This window comes from Anolis sagrei, chromosome 1 (genome assembly GCF_037176765.1).
Source record: "Anolis sagrei isolate rAnoSag1 chromosome 1, rAnoSag1.mat, whole genome shotgun sequence".
In the NCBI taxonomy this organism is placed as follows: Eukaryota; Metazoa; Chordata; class Lepidosauria; order Squamata; family Dactyloidae; genus Anolis; species Anolis sagrei.
This window is the reverse complement of record NC_090021.1, coordinates 33,316,201-33,340,520: the sequence shown is the minus strand read 5'-3', so window position 1 is coordinate 33,340,520 and position 24,320 is coordinate 33,316,201. Positions and strand designations below refer to the sequence as shown.

The following is a 24,320-nucleotide window of genomic DNA, read 5'->3' as shown; positions in this document are numbered from 1 at the left end:
CCCTGGACTTTCCTGCTTCTTTCTCCCCCCCTGCCACAAAAGCCACAGCCTTTCCAATCAGAATATGGAATCAAATGACCCATATGCTAATACTTTGAGAAATCACCCTAGTAATTTGCAGTGGAGCACAATTACGTTATCCAGTATCAAAAAAATTAAGAAATGCTACAGGAATAATCAACATCAACGGCTGGCAATATGAAACACAACAAATTAATTTTAAGCTGATCAGATCAAACCCTAGCAGGACAAGAGAGGCCTCCTTTCAATTTAAATGAAGACATCACTTATTTTTAAATGATTCAAGTATTTTGTATATAACATAATGTGATTCAGCAGCAAAACATAAATGACATGTTCACCTCCTTCATATATTGGGTCTCAAATATCTGCCTTGGAGGTCTAACTAAGAGCTTTATATCTATTAGAAGTAAGCGTCTGGAAGAAGCAAGCGAAATACATGATGGAGGAGGCCTTGCAGGATGTAACCCATGAAAGAACTTGGTGGTAGATTTTGCAAGATAAATGCAAAGGAAAGATACAAAAAACATGTGGTCACATGCAAATCCCATTTAAATGAAACAAGATGTCTTTTAAAACTTGTTAGACCTGCCAAAGCAAAGGAAGCAAACCCTAAACAATGTTCTCCATTTTTAATCTGATAGTTCAACCGCTGTGTTTCACATACCCTCCATTAACCTACCAGATGACATTAACTTCACAAATGACAGATTTTCATATGTATGCACACACAGACTTCCATCCTTCACACATGCATATTCAAATGCAGACTACAAACCTACAACTCTGGAAGACAGGGATTGATGAAAAAGTGGAGGGGGAGGAAAGGATGGAAGACAAATATGAGGATTTCATCCTACCTTGTTCTCAATTTTTCTCTCTACCCTTGAGTATGCTGTGTCTTAAACCTTTACTACCCATGTTCACACATCACACAATACCTAAATCTACTTTTAATGATCAAAGTGGATAGATAAAGGATTTCAAGACAGGAGGCCTAGTCCAACCAACATTTACCAAAAGCCACCACTGCAGAACTCAACTCTGTGACAATTCTTCTTGGTTATTCACGCATCAGTTTATATCTTTGGGTGGCAGTTGCATATGCAAATGTTTTCTTTCCATAAGCACCATTCAATTCTGTGGTGCTGATTTCTGAGTGTGCATTTAGAATAATTCTACATACCTGAATTTTTGTAGAGCCCATCTAAATGTGCACTTAGGTTGCTGCTACACCACAGCACTGAATGGTGCTTACACAAAAACATTTCCAATGATATGCTACCTTTGAAGCTATCTTTAGAGTAAGCCCCAGGCAAAGACTGCACTGTACAGATCATATAAAATCTTTGGAGCAGGTCCCCTTGAAATCAATGGGACTTACTTCCATATACACACATCTATAGTATGACTTTTGAATGCATGCCATCAGCGGACTTTTGAAAAGAGGAAAAGGCCTGCCCGTTTATTAAATGCACGCACAGATAAAGACCAATGCCTAGTCTCAACTTTCTTTTCCTCCTGAACTTGCTTGCTCTGAAAACCAACGGCCCAAAGAGGCTTCTTGATCTTGCTCCATCGCCTTCAGGAGACCCTCCAGGCGCCAGAATTGCTTCTCCTTCTCCTTCCAGTCTCTCTCTCTCTCTCTCTCTAGCCTCCTTTCGCCCGACCGTCTGCTAACAAAGCGCCATAAAGGCATAAACAGCCCCTTGCGCGATGAGGCTCAAGAGCGGGGCGAGGGAGAGAAACTTGCACCTGCCTTTCTTGACACAACACACCTGTCTGGCCCTGCTCATGCGCACTCGGAGCCTCCCGCTCCCCTCGGACGGCAGGGTCAATAGCTTCGCCAAAGCAAAGGAGGCCAAGGGAAAGGAAAAAAGAGCCAGGATGGACGGGTGGACAGGCGCCCGCTCGCCCTCCCTTCTCTCTCTCTCTCTCTCTCTCTCTACCCCCCCCCCCTCCCGCCCTTATAGAAGAGGCCACTGGGGGCTCTTGCAAGGGCTTTATAGCCCAAACTGCTGCTCGCTGGCTGCTTTGCAAGTGGCTCTTCCTTCCACTCCCCCTTCGCTCCAGCCCCGCTGCCAAGCTCGACAGACGCCCGCCCGCCCTGCCGGTCCATCATCCCCACCTGCCGCGCACTCTCCTTGGAGTGACAATCGCCTCCTCCAACGGGCACTTTCTGCGCACCAACTTTTTTTAAGCCGGGCGGAGATGGGGGGGGGGGGGAGGGGGGGTAGCCATTGAGACTGCACTAGGCACCCAGGGGCGTCCAGACCTGCACATTAGGGCCGGTCTGGACCCGAAAAGCGAGGCCTTGGCTTAGTGGGCTTGAAAAAAGGGGGAAGAGGAGCGCTTGCTCATCCTCACGGAGTTCGGACTCCAAGTTGCAAGTGACTCTGGTGCCATGAAGGGGACAGAGGGCACCCAGAACGGAGACTCAGCGGATTCGTCCCTAAGTCCATCATCATCACCACCACTCCTCCTCCTCCTCTTTCTTCTTTCCAAAGCGAAAAGTTCAAGCGGCCTCGAGGGGAAACACAAACACACAGGCGCACCTCCTTTCCCTCGGCCACAGCCTCACTCCCTACTTCTGAAGACCTTCAGTTCAACTCAGCGGGTTGACTTGAGAGTAAACCGGCTGTCAGTTGTGGCGGATTGAGAGGCAGGCGGAGGGAGGGAGGGAGGGAGCGGGGGGGGGGGCACAGAGACAAGAGGCGGTCTCCTTTCTCCTTGCTCATTGTCAGGCTCCAGCCTTTTGAAAAGGCAAGCATGGGGCAAGCGAGGGACGGCTGAGTCCCCTTGGTTTCTCTGGGCCACCTCGAAACATAATGAAGCCTGGCGCCCTGCCAAGGCACGCACTCACACACATACACACACAGCTTCCTTCTCTGCGTTTCTCTCTCACACACACAACACATACATGCCAAAATGAGCCACCAACTTCCCAACCAACGCATCTCCCAAACCCTGGAACTAAACTGCTCAAGGGGAGAGAAGGAAAGCGTCCTAAATCCTCCTCCAGCCCCCTCTCCATCTCCCCTGACTTGGGACTGAACGGCCTCTGATCTCAGGAGAAACTCCCTTCCAAGGAAAAGTGAGTAAGATCTCACCCTCACCCCAAGGACCCTCTCTCAAACTTCTTCCATCCTTTCCACCCGGCGCGCATTTCTCCCACTCTTCCCCGGCTTTGAAAAAGGGAAGAGGGGGAGGAAAGAGGGGAGAAGTCATTCAAACACCCCTGCCGTGTGTATGCGCTTTCAATCTTCTCTTTCCGTGTATTAGGGAGAGGGAGAGAGAGACGGGGAGGAAGGAGTCAGGGACATGCAAATGATAAGCAAATCGAGGAGACAAAAAAGAAAGAAAGGCAGCGGTTAATGGACAAGACAAAGAAGACAGAGCAGTCCAGGACTTTAAAAGGGAAAAGGGCTGTGGGGAGGGGGCAGGGGAGAGGTGGGAAGAAGGAGAAAGATGGCTAAAGATACTTCATTTAAGACAAAAACATATCAAAAGCTCACCAAAGAAGAGTTTGGGTGGGAGTAAGAAAGGCAGACAGAGGAAGAAGGGGGTTTAAGAGCCCTCCAGACATTCCCAACATCATCATTGTCCTCTCTAACTGGACAAACTATTGTGATGGCTCAATTGAAGCCGAAGAGTCTTAAAACCAGTAAGATCATGGCTATATACTTCATTTAAGACAAAAAATATCAAACGAGAGTTTGGGGGGAAGAGTAGGAAAGACAGACAGAGGAAGAAGGGGGTTAGGAGCCCTCCAGACATTCCCAGCATCAACCTTGTCCTCTCTAACTGGGCAAACTATGGTGATGGCTCCACTGAAGAGGAAGAGTCTTAAAACCAGTAAGACCATTCTTTCTTCCTTTCTCTCTCTCCCTCTCTCTTTAAAAATAACTCTTAGCACTCTTGTTATTTTTCTCCGAACTTCTCAGAAAGGGGAAACACCAACCAGAATGCAACCTTTGGCAGGGATTTAGGGGGAGGGGGTGAGAGAAAAGAATTAAAGCAACCCAGGTCCAGCTTTTGGACGAAGCCCTTTACAGTGTTAAGAACATCCCACTCATTCTGTGTCCCCCCCCCCTTTAAAAAAAAGTCAGAAAAAGAAAACAAGAGAAGAGCAAAGAGAGAGATACTTACTCAGTTGCAAAGGCGATGAAACTGAGCCCCCTCTCCCTCCTCTCCCCCTCTCTCTCTCTTCCCCCCTCCCCCTCCGGCTAGATAGAAGGCGAGAGAGAGAGAGAGAAAGGGAGAGAGAGAGAGAGAAGCAGAGATAGAGGGAAGACAACGCGCTCGCCCACGCGCTCACGCCAAGGCACGGCCCCGAGGTCTTGCCGCCGACCGGGATCGCAATTGGCCAAAGGAGGCTGCGAGGGAGCGTGCCAGGGTGCCTGGGAGAGGACGGCTGAATGCGCAGAAGAGAGAGAGAGAGAGAGAGAGAGAGAGAGAGAAAGAGAGAGAAAGAGAGAGAGAACAGAGGCGGGAGGACCCAGCTCTTCTGCGCCGCTCTCCTCTCTCTCCCCGGCTGCAATTGTCGCTCCTTTCTGCAGGCAGCCGAGCAGCCGCGCTCAGCTGAGGGCTCCGCACCACAACAAGATTTACTTTAAGACACAGCTGAAGGAAACAGGAAGACTACACGTCACGGCCTGAGTGACGTGCGCCAGGCCCGGCGCCCAATCGGGAGGCTCCTTCGGATTCAAGAGGGAGAGGGAGCGGAGAACTTGGGAGGAAAGCGAGAGAGAGAGAGAAAGAGAGAGAGAGAGAGAGAGAAGGGGGGAGGAAAGAGAAGTGTGGGTGGGGGGAGAAGAGGAGGAGGAGGAGGAGGACTGGGATCGATGCCCCTCTTCCCCTCCCAGCCCCCCACCTCTGCGGCCCCTTTCTCCCCACCCCCCACCCATCATTCCTCGTGGGAAGGAGGCTTCACCACCCAATGTGGAGGAAGACACACCGCGGACAGCCATCTGGACTGAGTGGCCCTTGTGGCTTCTTCCAACTCTCTAGGATGCTGCGATCCACTTTTGGAGCTCAACCCGGCTCGGTGTGGATCGGTTTTAGCCTGTCTTTTAGATCCCCCCCCCTCCAAATCCCCCCAATAGCTAAAAGGTTGTCAATGAGCGAAGGCCGTCTCAAACATCATACGGCCTATTTAGTCATCTAAGATAAACCGAAGGAGGAAAAGTCAGTATCTCCTTCCACTATCTCCGGAGTGTGATCAGATCAGAGAAAGCCATTCTGTGCGCACGGGATCTGACTTGGAAAGTGAGAGCTTTCCCAAGTTAGGTGCGAAGCGATGCCAAGCGTAGCAAAAGCGTGCGTTCTTCAAGAGGAGGTTTCTGCTACTTTAAGCGTTTAGTGGCCAAGAGGTCGGAAGAGTACTAGATAGGAAACAAAGTTTTAAATCATCTTTCATTTCCCTTTCGGGTTTTTTTTTCCGTGTCAGGAGCGACTTGAGAAACTGCAAGAACTTCTGGCGTCCTAGAATTGGCCGTCTTGCAAGGACGTTAGCCAAGGGGACGCCGGGATGTTTGATTTTTTACCATCCTGTGGCAGGCTTCTCTCAAGTCCCCGCATAGGGAGCTGGAGCTGACAGAGGGAGCTCATCCGCGCTCTCCCCGGATTCGAACCTCTGACCCATCGGTCAGCAGTAGTGCAGTACAGAGGCCCCCCTTTCGGGTAACAGTATGGTTGGGCTAACGGTCCCATCCCCAAGCCGCTTAGTTTTGGGAAGGTGGCCCTTTTGCCTCTGGCCGCCTTGGGCCGCCTTGAAGCGCGGCTTAGTTTGGGGGCTGCGGAGGCGGGATGGCCTTGGCCGAGCTGCGCTGAATGGAGCCACCACCACCCCCCCCCCCTTTGGCCCAGGCCTTTGCCTCGCCTCGCCTCTGAATGGCTAGGAAGCGGCTCTCGGTCTATGGCAGGCTCCCAAAAATGCCCCTCAAAAACACCCACACAATCGGGAGCATTCGAAAGGTCAGTTTGGATCGCAGTGTGCTTCTGTCTAATTCTCTCTTTCTCTCTCTTACGCACAAACATTTCCCTATCTTTCCGTAACTCGGTCATCTGTCTCCAGCGCTCAGAGACGCGCTTCTTCGTCTGTGCAAACGACTGCCTTGAAATAAATTCAGCAAGCCTTCCTCGTTCCTTCCGTGGGACTCCTTCAGCCCCTTTGTTTGGGGGCCTGTAGGAAAAGAGGCCTTGTAATAAATTTAAAAAGTTCAAACGGGGTCTCTTCTCTTCCCCACCGAGAAATAGGTCGAAACCAAGGAGCTCCGAAGAGTCCAAGTGAATCTCCAGCTCCGAAGATCACCTTCTGCGTCTTAGAAGGACAGTTCTCAAGGCAGAAGGGAGAAACGTCCCCTCAAAGTTCCCAAACAAAGAGCCTTAAATCCTGCTTTAAAACTATTTGGTAGCTGCGTGGCGAATTATCAGTATCTCCTTCCACTCTCTCCGGAGTATAATCAGATCAGAGAAAGCCATTCTGTTTCGCTTTGAAAGCCCTCTTGACCCGAGTTTGGATTTTTAGGACATCAACGCGCCCTGGTCCCTTCGTGCGCTCCTTTCTGCCATTCTTCTCCTTTCTCCAAATTAAGAAAGCCTGCTTGTGTCTCTAGATGAGACACAGAAGGAGAAAAGAGAGGACACTTTGGGGAGAAGGGTTAAACCCCTCAAGGAAAGCGAATGAGTCCCTTTTCTCCGGGAAGAGAAATCAGAGCAGGGAAGTGAAACAGCGCGAAAGAGTGAAGGCAGTTGTGGGCTCCGTCTAAGGAGCGCGCCAACTCAAGCAGAGCTTTGCCCTCTTTCCCTTTCCCCCACTTAGCTTGGTGGGAAACATCTTGAGAAGACCCTCCTTTTGGAAAAAACCCCAAACTGATTTCGGTGGCCGCCTTTCAAAGGGAGTTTGAAGTGCACAGGTGGTGGACGCGGGCGTCTCCACAAGTCCGTTTCCAAACCTCTGAAAAGATTTGTTTTCAAAAGTTCCAGTATAGTAATGGACACATGGGCAAACTTTGGGCCCTCCCAGGTGTTTTGGACTTCAACTCCCACCATTCCTAACAGCCTCAGGCCCTTTCCTTTTCCCCCCTCAGCCGCTTAAGCGGCTGAGGGGGAAAAAGAAGGGGCCTGAGACTGTTAGGAATGGTGGGAGTTAAAGTCCAAAACACCTGGAGAGCCCAAGTTCGCCCATGCCTCTTCTACAGCGTCCATCTCCACCTCACTCTCTGCCCTCAACTTAGAACAACAACAACAACAAACGCGCGATAGAAATGCCATTCAGGGGACATCCCCCGCTTTTTAAAAAGGCTGAGAGGAATTTAATTTATCCCCGTCCAAATGTGTATAAAGCCCTCACAAACTCGGACTTTGAGGCACCTTAAAACAACACAGATGCCCGCCAAGAGAAGGGAGGGTTGGCTGACCCCGTTGGTGCTGACCAGGAGAATGGAGAGGGGCGCCTTCGTGGGAAAGGCGGGAAAACTCTCCGCGGTTCTGGAGGGAAAGCTCGACCTGGACCCCTGAAGCAGATCCCCCCATTCCTCCCTAGAGATTCTTCCAGAGGAGAGGAGAAAAAAAATGTTGGAGAAGAGAAACAAAAAAAAAATCCCATTTCCCTTCCTCTTGAGAAGGACCTTTGGACGAAAGGGTTGTTATTATTCATTGGCATCCTTTCTTTCCAATTATGGCTCCGTGAGAGGAACTAGAACCTCGAACAGGTAACTCTGGATGTCAGCCTGGGAAGAGAGAAGAGAATAGCTGGAGTTCTCTCTCTCTCTCTCTCTCTCTCTCTCTTTCTGTTTGAATGGAGGTAGTTCAACCCCCCCCCCCTCTCTCTCTGTCTTTCCTTTACCAATCATGGTTCCGTGAGGAGAAGTAGAACCTCGAACTCTGGATGTCAGCCTGGGAAGAGAGAAGAGAATTGTTGGATCTCTCTCTTTCTCTCAATCTCTCTGCGTTTGTATATAGGTAGTACAACCCCCCCCCCTTTTCTGTGTTTTTCCTTTTCCGATTTTGGCTCCGAGAGGGGAACTAGAACCTCGAATGAGGAACTCTGGATGAGAGTGGATTGAGCTCCCTCTGTCAGCTCCAGCTCCCCATGTGGGGAGATGAGAGAAGCCTCCCACAAGGATGCTAAAACACCATGCATCCGGGCAACCCCTGGGCAACGTCCTTGCAGACGGCCAAATCTCTGCGACTTATAGTTTCTCAAGTCGCTCCTGAAAGAAAAGAAAGAAGCCTGAGGAGAGAGGAGATAATGGCTGGAGTTTTCTCTCTCCCCCTCTCTCTGTGTTTGAATATAGGTAGTTCAAACCCCTCTGTGTGTGTGTGTCTTTCCTTTCTCTCTTTCTCCTTCTTTCCTTCGTTCTTTTCCAGTTATGGCTCCGTGAGGGGAACTAGAACCTCGAATATGGGGAACTCTGGATGTCAGCCTGGGAAGAGAGAAGAGAATGGTTGGATCTCTCTTTCTCTCTCTCAATCTCTCTGCGTTTGTATATAGGTAGTACAACCCCCCCCCCCCCTTTTCTGTGTTTTTCCTTTTCCGATTTTGGCTCCGAGAGGGGAACTAGAACCTCGAATGAGGAACTCTGGATGAGAGTGGATTGAGCTCCCTCTGTCAGCTCCAGCTCCCCATGTGGGGAGATGAGAGAAGCCTCCCACAAGGATGCTAAAACACCATGCATCCGGGCAACCCCTGGGCAACGTCCTTGCAGACGGCCAAATCTCTGCGACTTATAGTTTCTCAAGTCGCTCCTGAAAGAAAAGAAAGAAGCCTGAGGAGAGAGGAGATAATGGCTGGAGTTTTCTCTCTCCCCCTCTCTCTGTGTTTGAATATAGGTAGTTCAAACCCCTCTGTGTGTGTGTGTCTTTCCTTTCTCTCTTTCTCCTTCTTTCCTTCGTTCTTTTCCAGTTATGGCTCCGTGAGGGGAACTAGAACCTCGAATATGGGGAACTCTGAATGTCAACCTAGGAAGAGAGAATGACTGGAGTTCTCTCCTTCTCTTTCTGAGTTTGAATATAGGTAGTTCGAATCCCTGTGTGTGTGTGTCTTTCCTTTCTCTCCCCCCTCTCTCTCCTTCCTTCCTTTCTTGGTCCTTTTCCAGTTATGGATCCGCGAGGGAAGCTAGAACCCCGAATATGGGGAACTCTGGATGTCAGCCTGGGAAGAGAGAATGACTGGAGTTCTCTCCCTCTCTCTCTTTCTGCGTTTGAATATAGGTAGTTCAAATCCCTCTGTGTGTGAGTGAGTCTTCTCTTCTCTCTCTCTCTCTCTCTCTCTCTTTCTTTCCTTCCTTCCTTCGTCCTTTTCCAGTTACATGAGGGGAACTAGAACCTCGAATATGGGAAGCTCTGGTTGCCAGCCTGAGAAGAGAGAAGAGAATGGCTGGAGCTCTCTCTCTCTCTCTTTCTCTCTCTCTCTCTGTATTTGAATATAGGTAGTTCAAACCCCCCTCTCTGTGTGTATGTGTCTTTCCTTTTCCAGTTATGACTCCGTGGGGGGAAACTAGAACCTCGAATATGGAGAACTCTGGATGTCAGCCTGGGAAGAGAGAAGTGTTGGAGTTCTCTCTCTCTCTCTGCGTTTGAATATAGGTAGTTCAAACCCCTGTGTGTGTGTGTGTTTCCTTTCTCTCTCTTTCTCTCTCTCCTTCCTTCTTTCCTTCCTTCGTGGTTTCTTTCTCCCCGGGGAGTTCAAAGCACAACAACCCCGAACCTCTGATGCGCCTCTCCCATCTGTTTCCTAATCTGTGAGGTGAGGCAGAAGAGTCAGGAGGCGAGGAGATCCATCTCCGTGGCGGGGAAGCGGGATCAGGCGGCGGCGCTTCCCACTGGGACTGAGAAGGGACAGCCTCCGCCGCTCACCCTTCCTTCCTTTCTTCCTTCCTTTCCCACGCGTGGCAGGGAAGGAAAGAAGGGACCAAAGTTTCATGCCGTTGCAACAAACCAATAAAGCTCGCTCCGTTCTCAGGGCGAACTTCTGCTTTTTTCTTCTTCTTCTTCTTCTTCTTGTTTCCCTTTCCCGCCCCCTTACCTTCCTTCGCTGCTTTTCCTTCAGTCGCGCCCTTCCAGGTCATTTGACCCAATCGACGCGCCTGGCTGATTTTATAACTTCGAGTTTGTGCGTGTGTGATGTTTGTGTCTTTCTTTTTTGTTTGTTTGTTTGTTTCTCCCCCTTTTCTCTCTCTCTCTCTCTCTGGAGTCTTTTTATTTTATTTGTAAAGCGACAGCATGAAAGTCCGCGCCAACTGGCCTTTTGTGTCCAACTGAGAAGCAGCCGACCCCGGTTTGACGCGCAAAAACCTGTCCAGTTTGAAAACAAAAACACGCCACAAAACCAACCGTCGGGCGTCCGCGCAGCAGTGGCTCTGAACGGTTTCCCGGAGCGAAATGAGACCTCCCTTGGGTGAAGGAAGGGATTCCCAAACGCTTTGCCTCCCCGACGTTGGATTCCCCGACGGCTTCGGCCCGAAGAGGAAGACACCAGGGGCCGCCCTTGGAGACATTTCCTTTGAGCGGAAAGCGCGCCAAAGGTTTCTCCTCTCTGGGAGTCTCTTGACCGCTCTCGCCCCCAGCTCTCCTCAAACCCCCGAAACTAACCTTACAGTTATTAGCATTGTTATCACAATATTATTATACAAAGGGAGAGAAGTCAGAACTCGCATTTCTGCTGCGCTTTTGCACAACTTCGGTTTCTAATCGGGTTCAAGGGGGCAAAAAAAGTGGGTCGCCCCCTCTCCTTAGTTTTAGAGCAGTTCGGTTCCATTGTGATGACGTTCGTGGTGTTAGTTAAAAGGGCATCTACACCAGGTATGGGTATCCTTTAGTCTTTCCTCGAGGGGTTTTGGACTTCAGCTCCCACCATTCCTAACAGCCTAAGGCCCTTTCCTCCCCCCCCCCCAACCGCTTAAGCGGCTGAGGGGGAAAAGGAAGGGGCCTGAGGCTGTTAGGAATGGTGGGAGCTGAAGTCCAAAACACCTCGAGGGCCCAAGTTGTCCCATGCCCGATCTATACTGTAGAATGAATGCAGTTTGATACCACTTTGAAGTGCCATGGATTTCTGGGAGTTGTAGTTTGCTGAGGCACCAGCCTCCTTTGGCAGAGCAGGCTAAAGACCTTGTCAAACTACTGCTCCAGAGCATCGATCCAGGGCAGTTCAAGTGGTGCCAAAGTGCATTCATTCATTCTCCAAGTGTAGGCGCAACCTGAGTCTTTGTGGGTACCATCCTCTCAACAAAACTTGTGCTCTTCAGGATCCCATTTCACAGCTCGGAGAGGAACCTCTGGTGGCGTAATGGGTTATAAACTATTGTGCCAAAAGGCCAGCAGCTCAAATCCAGGAAACAAGATGAGCTCCCGTCTGTCAGCTCCAGCTTCTCGTGTGGGGACATGAGAGAAGCCTGCCACGGGATTGCAAAACACCCGGGCGTCCCCTGGGTAATGTCCATGCAGACGGCCTATTCTCTCACACCAGAAGGATTTGCAGTTTCTTAAGACGCTCCTGACATGGAAAAAAAACTTGGAGAGGGATTTTCCAGTTTTCTTCTTGCTGGCCTGTGCCTTCCAGTAATTTCTGACTTTTGGCGACTCTAAGGCAACCCTGTGAAGGAGTTTTCTAGGGCTGAGAGTGTGTGACTCGCCTAGGGCAGGTGGATACTGAATCACTTCCCCCCAAGTCACAGACAAAAGTGACTGCCTCTTTCCTCTGGAGCCAGGAAGTAATAATTCAACATATCTGATGTCAACTCAGGCTGCATTTATACTGCAGGATTAATGCAGTTTGGCACCACTTTAACTACCAAGGCTCAGTGCTACAGAATTGTGGGAGTTGTAGTTTACAAGGTCTTCAGCCTTCTCTGCCAATGCTGTGCTGGTGTCTCCAAACCACAAACCACAGAATTCCATAGAATTGAGCCAAGGCAGTTAAAGTGCTTTCAGACTGCATTCATCCTACAGTGTAAATGCACCTTTAGTCCACTCATGTTCCCATTTTGCAGATGAAGGAATATCCCCCCCTTTACAGAGAGAAAAGTAAGACTTGTGTCAAAGAGACTTCCTCCCTCCCTCCCATGTCAGGGTGTGATGACTCAAAATTCACCAGGTGCTTGTTTTTTCCAGCAGTGCCAGGAAATGCTTCACTGTGAACTGAACTTGTTGAATTTCTGCCTGCTTCACAGCTTTTGAACTTTAAAGGCACAGAACAGAAGCCATGCTGGGCGAGGAGAAGAAGTCAGGGTTTGTGTTTTGTGTGCATGTGCGCATGTCTGTGTCTTGTGCCTTTGCCTGCTGCTCTTGGCTATGCACAGCACCTGTGTCTGAACAAGAACTCGAACCCAGACCTTGCGCCTGTGCCTGCTGCTCCTTGCAAGATGGGACTACAAGGATATATATTTTAAAAAATGTTATGGAACAGCCACTTGCAATTGACTGGTACCAGAGATATAGCCAGTACTGGCTTCGCCTCAGGCAACCAAACTTTCCAAAAATCAAGACATTAACAGATGGTGGCAACCACATGGAGAGATGATGTTGCTTAGAGAGAATCTACTCATTTCACTCAAGCCGATAAAGAGTGAATCCCAGAAGGACACCATGTATTCTGAAGAGTTCTGCACTTGGCCCGTTCTTATCCCTCTCCCTTCTGCTCCCTGTTTCATCAGCTTCATTTCTTTTCATTTTTTTTTAGAAATACATTTAAAAAAATAAAAATAAAACCAAACTCCGCAATTGCTTCCTGAAAGGGACAGTGGGCCGCCAAGTGTTTGCATGGCATTCAGGATGCTCAGCAATTTCTATTTCTGCTGCTAAAAATGTTTGTCTATAAATGAATGAAAATGAATATGATTTTTTTAAAAAAAAGAAATAAACAGAAAGGGATACTCTATGAATGGATCCGAATGCTAAAATTGCTTGAGATCTCAGATGCAACTTTAGATTTGAAATCAAAATAAGGACAACACTGCTTGCATTCTTGGATCACAAATGTACTTGAATTTTTGCAGTGCAAAGTATGTAGTGCATTAAATATTAACACTTCATGTCTACCCATATAACAGACAAAAAGAAATATCCTGCAACCTTGAAGTTAAGAAAATATTTTAAAAACTGAGATCCAGAAAGCTTTGGGATTAGAATAATAAAACCCTGCTTGATTTTACTTTTGGAATTATTTCCTGTATCTCATTATCACCTGTAATGAGGAAGGATCAAAATGACTTCCTAAGAGGAAACCTGTGTAGTAACTTTGAAAAATACCTATGGGAGTGAAAAACACACCAAACAAACTCACAGTCTTTCTGCATATGAAGGACAGTAAGTTCTATTGATATTTCAGTATAAACTTAAACCAATTGTTGTAATCCAATTTAATCATTACAATAATTTCCCCCAAAGGCTGAAGTTGAATAATGAGAGAAAGCATTGTTATAGCTACACACTTAGATGTATTGTCGAAGGCTTCCATGGCCAGAATCACTGAGTTGTTTTTCGGGCTATATGGCCATGTTCTAGAGGCATTCTCTCCTGATGTTACACACTTAGAGCTTGGAAAAGGTATGTTTGGGATTTCCAATCCCAGAATCCACAATTGAGAGCCAATGAGATTGTGGTAGTTGTAGAACCCAAAATAACTTTCTCAAGCTCTGTATCAGACTTACTAGAGCTCAGCTATGTCTTGCAGGACAAAGCTACACAAAGATTTTCATGAATTAGAATTAATAGTTGTACAATATACAATCTAGTATCTAGTACAATCTAAGCCTTCGACAATCTAGTATCTATTTCTACTTGAAACAACGTTTATTCTCTTTGACTAATGAGCAAAAGTATTTCCTCTCCAAAGAAGAGTTCAGTGTAGCAAAACTGAAAAATTGTAAGTTCAGCTGCAAATCCTATATGCCATCAAGGTTTTGGGGCAGTGACTTTGTATTTTAGCTTGTGCCCTTTTCACCTATTTTAGTTTATTTACTGGGGTTTCAACAAGTGTCCAGACACTCCACAAGCCAGCAAACTAGAAGCCTTCTTTGTGGGTAAAGCAACATGAGAATATTAGAATGAGAATATTAAGAATATTGAGAATATTAAAGCAATATTAAAGCAAGACTTACCAGTTGTCCATTAGGTTTAGCATTTTTTAGTCAATAGCTCTTCAGGGTCTCTGTTGGTACTCCTTCTCATTACATCAAGCTGATATTTTAAACTCACAGTATCAGGAACTGAGTGATGTGTCAGTGAGATGTATGTTGGACTCTTCAAAAACAGGCTAGTGGGTCTCAACCTGTGGGTCCCTAGGTGTTTTGGCCTACAATGTCCAGAAATCCCAGCCAGTTTACCAGCTGTTAGGATTTCTGGGAGTTGAAGACCAAAACATCTGGGGAACCACAGGCTGAGAACCACTGGTCTAGACATTTAGCTATATACTGAAAATGCTTTAGCTGGAGATTCTAAGATTGGACTAGATGGTGCATGAGGCCCCTTCCAGCTCTATGATGCTATGTCTCTGGAGACCAGGATTTGAATCTTTCCTCCATTGGAAACCCACTGGTTGACCTTGGGCACATCACATTCTCTCTGGCTCAGAGGCAAACTCCCTCTAGGCAAATCTTGCCAAGAAAATCCCATGGGGAGTTTGAAATTTTTTTTTTTACTGATGTGCTTTTTAAATGGGTTTTAATCAGGTTCAGTATTTGAACTTGTTTCATAGGTTTTCGAATAAGAACATTATATGTTATGATGTGTAACTTTTTAATCTTGTGATCAAGTGTTAAACGTGGAATGATAACTCAAATGGATAGGTTCCAAGGAAAGTAGATGCTCAGTAATACTTCATTTATGGATTTCTAAGACTGGCAGGGGGTGGACCAAATGTCCCCTGAAGTCCCTTCAATTCAATAGTTCTTGGATATATTACATGCAAAATCTGCCACTGACCCATTCATCTAACATATATTTGACTGGGAACTGAACAAAAGACCTCTTGATTTTCAAACAAAGAGGGCCATGTTCTGAGATCATAGCAAGCAGGTTTGGTGAATCCTGGGACAATTTTGGCCACAATCCTTTGAAATGTGCTTTTACCACCACTTTTTTTCCTCCAAATTCACCCTGGAAAGCCTTTATCTTGTAAGGTCCTTGGCTTTATTTTATTGTACTGTAAAATCTTTGCTCCTCACGGAGGCTTCCAAGACAAGTACATATTTTTTGTTTTTGTAGGGTAAGGACCTGGTATGTGTGTCTCATGATCTTTTTAAACAAATACCTTTTGATATATCAAAAAGTATTCACAGTTAATTGGACAGCAGTTCTTTGTATTTTGCTGAGGGATTGCATAAATGTTTATGCAAACTGCTGATGGCAAATGTTATCCTTAAAATACTGTAACTACTTCTACAATATCATGTTTGTTCATTATACATGTCCATCATTCATATAGATATAGATTTTATATGGAGGCATGTTCTCATAATATTTTTTCTGACTTAACTGATGAATTAATTAACTAATTAATCCAGATGGGTGTTACAGAGAGCTATGAGTCTTTCAGAGTTAAATGATACTTTCCTACTTTATTATCTATTACATACACTATATGTATCTATTTCCTCATTTGAAATATAACATCTGCATTGCCTCTACGTTATATTGAAATGCTTCTTTTCTAGTTCTTCTCTTACATGGACCACGGATGGATATGTGAACATGGATTTAAATTAGCATGGAAGAGTCATGCATAAAAATACTAATGGAAGGAAGTATCTGTCCTTTGGAATAGGGATTTCAGAAATGAAAGGAGTTCCTAGCAATTGGGTGCTTTCTAATGGTCTTTCCAAACGGAGGAGTTTTGAGCAGAAGGAGGACAATTCTGAAGTAGATAGAAACTACATATGGATGTTATGGAACTAAGCCATCTAGTGGACTGCTGCTAGCAAAAATAATAAAAGAGTTTATAGTGGAATCACTGGAAATGTGTGTGTATACTATGTACTGTCAAATCGCCTACAACTTTTACAGCTTTTTCTTAGGCCCAATATGAAACAAGAAACAACACAAATGTCTTGCCTCAATGACTATTTCCTTCCTGAGATTCTGTCTCTATTTAGTAACTACCCTACACTTTGAAAAGAAGAACATCAATTGTGAAATAGTGCTGTGGAGAATTTAATAATCAAGTTGTCAGAAGGCCATCTGGTTGTGTGGTAGGTTTGCCACAAGAGGGTAGTTCTTGCCAAAAGCTTCAAGCTTCCTCTTGCTTGTTCTATTTAAACAAAGAGTTGTTATCTTCAGAAGAAACAATTCTGTCTTGGGTGGAACTCAAGACAGTGCCATTATAAGATCAACCTTCCCAAAAAACCTATTTGCTCTGTTTCCTGGTTGTTTTCTGTATCACAATAATGTAACCAGTATGACAAGAAAAACCAAGTTTTAGACTTCAGATCTTTTGTTTTAGTCCAGTGGTCCCCAAACATTGGTCCTCCAGATGTTTTGGATTTCAGCTCCCAGAATTTCTCATTGTTGATCAAGCTGACTAGAGCTTCTGGGAAAAGAAGTCCAAAGTGAAGCCCAAAGTTTGGTAACTACTGCTTCTATAAAGTTAATTTAGGATAACATCATCAATCCATTTTATAAGATCAAAGAATGTGACCTTAGGATATATCTGAATAATAGCTTAAATGTTTTTTCCTTGTATACTTTCCCTTTATCCTTTAATTCAAGAATAAAGCTCTCTGTGTGGAGGAATTTCTAGAATTATTTGTACCATTAAACAATATAGATAGCACAATGGGACAGCCTAGGTTGCTGGCTGTGTTTAGCTTGGAGAACAGTGAAAGGTGATATTTAAATTTCTAAAGGCATGTCATGTGGAAGATGTAGCAAAGTTGTTGTTTTTTGTTTTGTTTTGTTTTGTTTTTTGCTGTTTCAGGGACCTAAACATGAATCAGTGGAAATCATAAGGGAAAAAAATATTCCACCTAAACACTGGGGAGAACTTTCTGGGTGTAAGAGTTGTTCAAAGGTAGAATAGACCTCTTCAGAGTATAATGGACTCTCCTTTGGAAGTTTTAAGCAGAAGATGGGTGACCATGTTTTGGGAGTGCTTAATTTGTGTATGGCAGGAGGCTGGATGAGGCAAACCTTGCAGTCACTTCCAGTTTTATGATTCTATGAATGTAGCATCTGGTCTGGATGTAATTTCTTCTCTCCCTTCTGCCCATGGATTCTGATTTTCCTAATGATGGAAGAGGGGCCTGATTCACAAACAGATTTGAAGGGGAAGTGGTCTGCTTTGTTTCCTGTACTAAGGCAGAACTAAACAACACTCTGAAGGACAACCCTTGTGCTGTTATTCATAGAAAGCTAGGTCTCCAGCATGAAGGTCTTTAATGTTTATGAGTACTGATTGGCAGTCTATGTTTTTCACCATTTTGGCCAACTATCCTGTCCATCACATTTGATAGAGGCAAACAGTGGCAGCTGGTGACTCTGATGCCAGTAGGGCAGTCAGTCTGCTCTATATTTCAATCCAAACTTCAAAGAAACTCTCCAAGACACTGAATTCTATTCACCACCAAGTAGGTTCAGCACCTTGGACAGCTCTTCTAATATTTTTCTGGCTAAAACTCAGAATAATTCACTGGTCCACTGGTGTGAAACCCACAGAAAGCAAATATTTCATGGAACAGTCTGCTATGGCAAATTGTTTTCCCAACAAGGCATTCTTCCTATTCTTCTTAACAAGACGTATAAAACTGGTGGTTTGATGGACTATCTTGTACCTATCTAAATATTTTAAAACTCAGGGAGCTACACACACAGAGGTGCATGCTAATCATGACCCCCCCCCCCCCCAATTCCTTTGTTCATGTACAAAACAACCATGGAAGAAGAGAGCTTCTTCTGTCTACAAGGACTCTCCACAAAAGAAAATCAGGGTTCAGAATGGCATGGAGAAGTTCCTTGCTTGCAGGAAGCTCTGCAATTCAGACTCACCACTTTCTTATTTCAGCAAAGTGATAACAAAAGAAGATAAGGGCTAGCATGCTCCCCCCCCCCCCCCCCCGGTTTAGAAAGCTGTTTTAAATGGAGCTTAATAGGTCAACTCTCCCCTCCCCCCACCCCCTCGCAAATATCATGTATAAGTTAGTTGATGGACTGCCTTCTAAAAATATATCTAGAAATTAATTCATCTATATGTGTTAATTAAAGTAAGGCTATGACACACTGAATCCTATATTAATTCTTCAAAGTAGGTACAGATACAGTAATTATGCAGTTATTTGTCAAATAATTTCCCTGCCAATTGGGCTTTATGACATGTCATAGAAAGACACCATTTAGAAGCAGCAAGCCATTGGCTCACTCAATAAAAGATTCAAAATGCCTTTGCAAATTATTCAGCTACAAAGCAACAAGCTGTGCAGGGGATCATCTTCAGACTACTATTCCATCCCAGTTTTTAAAAAATTATTTTAGAAAGGCCTGGTGAAATGTTTCAGTTGTGTTCACATTGTTTATTCAGAATTGAATATGGATTCAATTATCAAGCCTTTTTCTAGATACTTCCATTGACATTAGTACATCATTTCAGGGCAACTAGTTTGCAAGGTTTGCAGGGAGGTTGATTCCTTCATAATTTTACTAAAGGCAAACTGTTCTGTTGGGAATTTAATGTTATACAATAAAATATTGTTCCAAGATGATGAGCAAGGTTCTTCTCTCAATTGTCTTCATTCTGAAACTGTGCCTGAAGACAAACAGAAATGGATTCAGAAAACCACGTTCCCCTCACTTTCCAAAAATAACTCAGACTATTCTGGGAGTCACAGGCTAGTGGTGGTTGTACCAAAGAGACCAAAGACAAAAACCCTTTTCTGCCATTGCTTTTCTTCACTCTCTCTTACTTTCCTCCGTACACACCAGGCTGCCAGAAGAAAGACAAATCTTTGTCTGCCAACCCACGAAGAAACGCACGAGAATAGAAGACACAACACCAATGTTTTGGATTCAAATTGGGCAACTTTTATTTAACGTTACCTATTTAATTTCTTAACTTAACTCAAGGGTGTAAGGAACTGGTGTAACCTAACCCAGGTAGCATCACTACCCGACAATAACAATTTCCGGGCGAAGCACCTGGTTTTCGGTAATCAAACCGTATCACCATCAAGGGAAAGGAATGAGGAGTCTCTTCCAGAGCTCTTGTATCGAGACTCCTTCCAAATAAAGGCCATTAACACACCTCACCCTTTACACTGTAGGTGAGTGTTTAACTTAAGGGCCTTTCACCCCTTAAAGGGGTGCCCTAGGTGCACACCGACTAAAGGAATTTCCCTATCTATTTAAGCCTGGCCTATTTAACGCGTAGCCCACTTCCTCTATCTAGCCCCTAAACAGTATAGGGTAGGCAAAAAACCTCTCCTATAAAACAAGAAGAGGAAAAAATTCCTACCCGGCTCCGCAGGCAACCGCAAATTATACTGTTAATGGGCGGGAGTGGTGGGCCAACTTCCAGGCGTGGAATGAGCCTGGGAGGGCCTGGCCTGTGTTAGCAGGCCACGCCCCCGGATGTTCTGGAGGGTTCCTCCAGAACTCCTCCCTGCCTCGTGTGAGGCAGACAAATGTTTTTTCTCTCCCCATTTCTTGGGGAGAGGAAAACTGTTGTCTGCCAACCCACGAAGAAACGCACGAGAATAGAAGACACAACACCAATGTTTTGGATTCAAATTGGGCAACTTTTATTTAACGTTACCTATTTAATTTCTTAACTTAACTCAAGGGTGTAAGGAACTGGTGTAACCTAACCCAGGTAGCATCACTACCCGACAATAACAATTTCCGGGCGAAGCACCTGGTTTTCGGTAATCAAACCGTATCACCATCAAGGGAAAGGAATGAGGAGTCTCTTCCAGAGCTCTTGTATCGAGACTCCTTCCAAATAAAGGCCATTAACACACCTCACCCTTTACACTGTAGGTGAGTGTTTAACTTAAGGGCCTTTCACCCCTTAAAGGGGTGCCCTAGGTGCACACCGACTAAAGGAATTTCCCTATCTATTTACGCCACGGATTGGGGGCAAATGTCCATTTAGCCCCCATCCCCCACCAATTCCTCTAACACCCCTCTAATACCTTCCTGTAAATCTAATGAAAATCGTTGGTTGCCCAATTCTGAAAGATGTACTCAATCACCACAATACAACCTCTCGTCGTCACGTGTGATGTTTGGGTATTCAATGTAATGACCCCTCCGCTGGATCATGAACAGTCGCATGGCCCAGTGCACTCGTTTTCTGGCTTTCTCGAGCCTTCCCACGTCGCCTCCTTCCAGCCACTAGCAACGAGGTATGATAGCAGACCAAACGACGTGCACCCTGGGCCATGACCAACAAATCCTTCGAGTGTCCGCCCGTGCTTACAAAAGAGGGCTTTGCCTGCTAACAGGCCCACATCGTTACCACCGAGGTGGATAACCAACACATCAGGAGGAAAAACCACTCCCGGCATCAAACAACGAAGGGGGCACAAACCGTCCCAACGCAGGCTTCTCATGCCTCTCCATTCCACCGTTGCCGTGGAAGAGAGACCCAAGTGCTGGCCATAGGCAGTCCTGTGGGCCTCTCTCACTGCCCAGAAGACATAACTGTGTCCGCAGACCAGTACCATTCTTCTATGTGCCAGCCCTGCGTGAACAGTCGCATGGCCCAGTGCACTCGTTTTCTGGCTTTCTCGAGCCTTCCCACGTCGCCTCCTTCCAGCCACTAGCAACGAGGTATGATAGCAGACCAAACGACGTGCACCCTGGGCCATGACCAACAAATCCTTCGAATGTCCGCCCGTGCTTACAAAAGAGGGCTTTGCCTGCTAACAGGCCCACATCGTTACCACCGAGGTGGATAACCAACACATCAGGAGGAAAAACCACTCCCGGCATCAAACAACGAAGGGGGCACAAACCGTCCCAACGCAGGCTTCTCATGCCTCTCCATTCCACCGTTGCCGTGGAAGAGAGACCCAAGTGCTGGCCATAGGCAGTCCTGTGGGCCTCTCTCACTGCCCAGAAGACATAACTGTGTCCGCAGACCAGTACCATTCTTCTATGTGCCAGCCCTGCGTGAACAGTCGCATGGCCCAGTGCACTCGTTTTCTGGCTTTCTCGAGCCTTCCCACGTCGCCTCCTTCCAGCCACTAGCAACGAGGTATGATAGCAGACCAAACGACGTGCACCCTGGGCCATGACCAACAAATCCTTCGAATGTCCGCCCGTGCTTACCAAAAGAGGGCTTTGCCTGCTAACAGGCCCACATCGTTACCACCGAGGTGGATAACCAACACATCAGGAGGAAAAACCACTCCCGGCATCAAACAACAAAGGGGCACAAACCGTCCCAACGCAGGCTTCTCATGCCTCTCCATTCCACCGTTGCCGTGGAAGAGAGACCCAAGTGCTGGCCATAGGCAGTCTTGTGGGCCTCTCTCACTGCCCAGAAGACATAACTGTCCGCAGACCAGGACCCTTCTTCTATGTGCCAGCCCTGCGTGGCCTGTGACGGTAATGATAACTAGCCTGAAACCAACCGTATGTAACTTCTGGTCTGTTTTGGAAGTTCTAGTTCTGATTTCCACACTATCTTAAAAAACTTTGATGTCGGAAACCAAAAATGCGCGGTGTGAGGTATCGTTATTGGCTAATGTCACCAATTCACTCACGCGTAGCTGCAAAACGTGCATTCCACGCCGCCGCCTGATATAAAAACTATTCATAATATGATGTGTGGGGAACATGGCTCAAGGGCCGGGATCTGAAAATCCTCCTAAAGCCGCAACGCAAGTAATTTGCTGCAGCTCTGTAAGGCTAACTTTCCAGCCAGCAACTAAGCGGACCCGCTTTGATCGGGCTGGGGCCCTTCTGGAACATTAACCTGTCCTGGGTTCCTTCTACTGAACTGGGCGCCTCTTGGCCCACCTCTTGTGGGTTTTCCCTTGTAACAACTATTGGTTGCGTGGTTACCCTGGCATATTGCACAGGCGTGCTGATATTTACAGTCATCGCGGGCGCAAGCTCCCTGGGCCGACAAGTATAAAGCGCCAGTAAAACAAATTGACAATGTTTTATCACTTATATATATAGGGCAATGCATAACTGCTTAAATCTGTGCCTAACCGACTCTTATATAGTTATAACGTAATAGTCCGAGGCTCACCCTAAGCTCGCCCTTCAAGTGACCCACTGTTCAAGCAACTAATATGCTATTTACTTGTGTTTGCTTTACCTAAAGGCAGAGCTCTCAAAATGCCATGCAAGGGAAGCCAAGGCTAGACCGGGCATCTTGATGAACTCCCATTTGCATTGCTTCTTGCTGCGAGGTTATCCCAAGTTGTGGCTGACATCAGGAGCTCACCCCACACCCAAGTAATCAGAGCCTATCGCTGTGCCTATTGATCTATTCACATTTGCATTAAGTCTCACTGTGAGGCTATCGCAAGCTGGAGCTAACATCAGGAGCTCACCCCACACCCACGTAATCAGCGCCTATCGCTGGGCCTATTGATCTTTCACATACCCTTTTGTCTTTGCAGCCGTTGTGCTGGGCCTCCCTGTCGAAAGGGCTGACTCTCTTTAGTGTTTTGTATAGTATGGCCGCTATCGGCCTTCTCACCAGAAACTGCTCTGGTTGTATTCATTACCTCCATCCACAATTGACTGTCGATGAGGTCCCATCGCTTGTTAGGCATCGTGGCAGCCTCAGAACAAAAGCGGCTATCGTAAACAAGCCACGCCTGACCAGTGTAGTTGACATATGCCCCATATATTAGATTTTGATATTTAAACAAGGCCTTGGCCCTGTAATCCTTTAGGGCCGCCCACATTCTTCTTCGGCGCCATCCGGAAAGGAAAATAACCAGTGACTGTGTCAATAAGTATATAGCGCCAGTATAACAAATTGACGAAGACTTTGTCCCTTATATATATCTAAACATATAGGGCAACACGTTTGCATTGAGTCTTGCTGTGAGGTTATCACAAGTTGGAGCTGACATCAGGAGCTCGCCCCGCACCCAAGTAGCCGGAGCCTACCATTGGGCCTATTGATCTACTCCCATTTGCATTGAGTCTTGCTGTGAGGTTATCACAAGTTGGGGCTGACAACCGGAGCTCACCCGCACCCCAGTAGCCAGAGCCTATCGTTGGGGCCTATTGATCTAATCACATTTGCAATTAGTCCCACTATAAGGTTTACATAAGTAGAGGCTAACCGCGGGAGCTCGCCCCCCTATACCAACCCAGGCCTGCCACTGGGCTTATTGCTCTAGTCATTTTCCTTTTTGAGTATACAGGCCGACTGTAAGGCCAACCTAATTTGGGGCTAACCAAGGGAGCTCACCTGTAGCAACTGGCAAAGACTGTACCATTGGAAGGTCACATAACTTAAGGCTCCCATCAGGAGCTTGCAATACTTATGGCCAGGGCCCGCGACAGGGCTTATTGATCCCTTCCCATTTGACTTCATTGCTGGATCTAACAGCAGGAGCTCTCTCCCTGATCCATTTTTTTTTTGGTATCAGAAGCTGGATTAAACAGCAGGAGCTCCCCCTCTGATCCTATTTAAAATAATAATTTTTATTTATTTTTATTTTTTTTGGTATCAGAAGCTGGATCTAACAGCAGGAGCTCCCCTTCTGATCCTATTTAAAATGATAATATTTATTTATTTATTTATTTAGGTATCAGAAGCTGGATCAAACAGCAGGAGCTCCCCCTCTGATCCTATTTAAAATAATAAGTTTTATTTTATTTTATTATTATTATTATTAATTTTTTTTTTTTTTTTTTGGTTTTTTTTTTTTTTTTTTTGGTATCAGAAGCTGGATCAAACAGCAGGAGCTCCCCCTCTGATCCTATTTAAAATAATAATTTTTATTTTATTTTATTTGGTATCAAAAGCTGGATCTAACAGCAGAAGCTCTCTCCCTGATCCATTTTTTTTGTATCAGAAGCTGGATCAAACAGCAGGAGCTCCCCCTCTGATCCTATTTAAACTAATAATTTTTATTTTATTTTATTTTAATTTTTTTTTTTTTTTGGTATCAGAAGCTGGATCTAACAGCAGGAGCTCTCTCCCTGATCCATTTTTTTTTTGGTATCAGAAGCTGGATCTAACAGCAGGAGCTCTCTCCCTGATCCATTTTTTGGGAGCTGTGGCTAACATTGGGAGCTCGCTCTGCTCCCAAATAAGAACTATCGACCTTAGGTCAGCAACCACTGTAGCCAAGGGTATAACTCCCCTATTACCTGTGTATATTTAACAT

At 46.0% G+C, this 24,320-nt stretch overlaps 1 protein-coding gene across 5 annotated transcripts in view; it reads right to left on the bottom strand.

Annotated features, from left to right (window-relative positions):
* PROX1 (prospero homeobox 1) overlaps positions 1-10,096 on the bottom strand; it is an 89,063-nt gene extending 78,967 nt beyond the window's left edge. For 2 of the 5 annotated variants that reach the window (XM_067463727.1, XM_067463736.1), the window contains exon 1: positions 4,171-4,780. The gene's annotated coding sequence lies outside the window, so the exon portion shown is untranslated. Of the gene's footprint in view, positions 1-1,799; positions 1,877-2,576; positions 2,653-4,170; positions 4,781-10,051 lie in introns of those variants that run through there. The other 3 variants (XM_067463731.1, XM_067463729.1, XM_067463733.1) reach the window with 3 other exon arrangements.
* Between the last annotated feature and the right edge of the window lie 14,224 nt (positions 10,097-24,320).